Source organism: Amblyomma americanum, chromosome 1, assembly GCF_052857255.1.
Source record: "Amblyomma americanum isolate KBUSLIRL-KWMA chromosome 1, ASM5285725v1, whole genome shotgun sequence".
Taxonomy (NCBI): Eukaryota; Metazoa; Arthropoda; class Arachnida; order Ixodida; family Ixodidae; genus Amblyomma; species Amblyomma americanum.
In genome coordinates, this window is record NC_135497.1 from 333,390,656 (window position 1) to 333,394,003 (window position 3,348).

At 44.4% G+C, this 3,348-nt stretch overlaps 1 long non-coding RNA gene across 1 annotated transcript; it reads left to right on the forward strand.

Annotated features, from left to right (window-relative positions):
- Positions 1–410: 410 nt before the first annotated feature.
- On the forward strand, positions 411–2,495 carry LOC144099394 (uncharacterized). Its single transcript, XR_013307394.1, has 3 exons — positions 411–521; positions 932–1,000; positions 1,103–2,495. It is a non-coding gene; the product is annotated as an uncharacterized LOC144099394 (long non-coding RNA).
- Positions 2,496–3,348: the final 853 nt, after the last annotated feature.

Here is a 3,348-nt window from a genome sequence, read left to right on the forward strand (position 1 = left end):
TTAGCCAATACGCGAGGGCAGTTTATAATTAGTTAAAATGACAAGACTCGACGCAATCGTACATGTAATGTTTCGACGTACGAGTGCAGTGAAACAAGGCTCATTCGAATTCTGTGACTCTTGTTTAATTCTGTTAGAGATGTTCATTGCTGCAAGTGGTGGTTATGCAATTTATGTCGCATTGAGACCAGTGCTGCACCCGCCGCGGTGGCTCAGCGGCGGGGCGCCCGGCGCCGATCCCAAGGTCGCTGTTTCGATCCCTGCCCCGCCGGCCACACTTCGATGCAGGCAAAATACTAAAACGTGTTCGCTTTTTGTTGAACATAATCTGAGAGCCTCAACGCATGTCAGCACCCGGCACGTTGCGATTGGGTGGTTTTAAAACAGGTATGTTTCTGCTTTACCTGTACAGGTGGGCAGCACGAGCCAAGGGGGGCGCACAGTCACTGCCAACTAGTAGCCATGCAGAACCCTTCAGCTACACCGATTCCAGGGTAGCAAAACCGGATGCAGAAGCAAGGGTGAGTTCAGGACATTTTTTTTTTGGGGGGGGGGGGCACATTGCAATCACCTACGTGGGTCCCAATCAAGCAGTGCAGCTAAAAGAAAAAGTTTGCCTGAATAGGCTGCAAGAACTGAACCATTGTATGTTCCAGTATTAGCAGCAGACACTACAGCACTGCACTGCGCACAAGCAAATCCTTGCATGGTGGCCCTTGTGGTGCTGTTAGGAGTACCGATAAGTGAAATTGCAACCCAGAAACAGCCCGAGAAATTAACACTTGTTTTACACCTTCAGTGTGGTGACTGCATGTCCTATTACTGTAGTAGAAGGGAATTATGGTTTATTACGCAAATGTCACAGTTCTGTTCAGGAAGTGTTGGGCAGAAGGAATCAATCGTGAAAACTGGTTGCCATTGGTTTATTTAGGGCAGGCAAAACAGTTCCCATGAAGACATCTGGCAGCAGCCAACAGCCATGGAACCAGAAAGTAACAGTGTAAGTTTTATATCCACATATATGTGATATCATCGTGTTCACTTTTTACTGGAGTTGAGCCACACTACTATGATGCACCATTTGTGGTCTTCTGTATTGCAGGCTGTTACAGCTGGAAGCAGCAATGAGCAAGTTGAGGCACCGCACTGCACTGCGAAAGCTACTGACCACAATGAAGCAACCGAAACACAAACAAGAAAGAACCAACTCCAACAGGACCTCACTCTAAAAGCTACTGGCCCACATGGAGCAGCAAGTGGGACGCAGTCAATAGGGAACAAACTCCAGGAGCACCGAGCTGTGGGACCAGACACCAGAGTATGCTTCTTTTGGCGGTTTTGATACAGTTTCACAGACACCTGTGGCAGTTAAGGACCTATGTGGAGTGGAGGAAAATACTTTTTTCTCTCCTGTTGAGTCTCTTGCCACAGGTGCGAGAAAAAGGAAGTGACGTCAGCCTTCCAAACAAGCTTTTGATTTTTCTTTTCAGAATGAAGCACGGAATCACGTTCAGTGCCATAGCAGTACTCTTTTGGATTCATGAAACAACAGCCTCACGAATTTTTCACTCTGTCTTGGGCACATTGACGGCTGCCACAAGTAAGTGGATTTACAAGCCACCAAAAGCAGTAATCAGGAAAACACGTCCAGAATGCTTTAAAGTAAACTATCCGCAGTGTACTGTCATTGTAGACTGCACTCAAATCCGAACGGAGGAGCCATCAGAAGTAAGGCAGCAGCACATTCTGCATTCTACCTACAAAAACGGACTCACATTGATGTTTCTCGTTGCTATTGCACCATCTGGCCTCATCATATTCAAATCAAAATCATATGGGGGACGCTGCTCTGGCACACACATAGTCCTAGACACCGGATTTTTAGATGTCATTAATCAGGATGACGTTATTCTTGCTTACAAGGGTTTTCCTGGCATACAGGCAGGTGTGGCAGGAAAAAGTGCTGTCTTAATTATGCCCCCATTTTCAACGGGGAAACACCCCTTTTCCCACAAACAACTGCAGCAAACTTACAGTATTGCTCAAGTACGTGTTAATGTCGAACGGGTCATCCAGCGCTTAAAAACGCATAGAATTTTGCAGCACCGCATTCCTGTTAGCCTGATTCCTGCTATGAGTAATATTTTCCACATGTCCTGTGTTCTGGAAAATCTCCAGAACCCCATCATTCAAAGTAATGTGAAGACAGCTACAGTACAGCATTAAAATCGCTTCTGGATAAGTTGGCAGAGCACAGAAGAAATAAAAACAGACTACCACAATTTCTGTTACACACACTAGTAACTGTACATGTTAAAGGGGACAAGGTAACTATTTCTAACTGTCCACTAATTTCCATCACCTTTTCCTGTTGCAAGTTACTTGAACAAATTGTTTTTGGTTATCTTGCTTAAAATAACATTTTGTCGCCTGCGCCATTTCTTGTACTATTGTTTGGTTTCGTGCTTATATAACCCCTCCTGCATGGACGAAAACTGTTGGCCTGCAGGATTTTTCAAATGAATAAACAAAATAAAAGAACACTAAGCATCAATAGCGCAAGCCATCACTAAACGGAGACGAGCACTATCAAGTCAATTTACTGCAGAAATGACGCAGACATGAATACCGTGGAAAACAAACCAAACAAACATTTGAAAATGCATCTCGAAGGATTGCAGCTATCAAATGGATGGCAAAATCGCAGAGTGTCCTGTCTTGCACTGTATTTACACGTGTGCATTTCTGCAATAAATTCAGTCCATTGTGCTTGTCTGAGTTATTTTGTGTCTGCCCCGTATTTACATTGCTGAAGCAGATGTGAAACGACTACAGAAAATACCGCATCTGAAAGCTGGGTCACTGGTACATCCTTTGCTGCTGCAATGCACAGCACACTCTACATAGTGACAGCTTTTTGCACAATGAAAAACATAATTTGCACGAGAATAGAAAACTGGGCAAGTTCATCTTTAAGCACCGCGAAAAACAGAACGTAGTGGAAGAAACAAGAAACGACACGAGCGCTAACTAACAACTTGTGTTGTTAGATAGCGCTCGTGTCGTCTCTTGTTTCATCCACTACGTCCTGTGTTTCGCGCTGCTTAAAGATGATTTATACAAGAAGTTGTTTCAGATAAAAGGAATAGTAGAACTGCTCCAAACGTGGAATGCTTTTGGCCATAAATGTCTCGTCTCTTTCCACAACAATTGTGATGCTGTGTATGCTGCTGTACAGAAAAAAAAAAATAGCACTGGCTTGTGTTTGTGACATACATTGCCACTTGCACTTGGCAGTAGTACGGATGAGTGCGTACTAGCCTCAAACAGCCGTCGTGGTAGGCCATA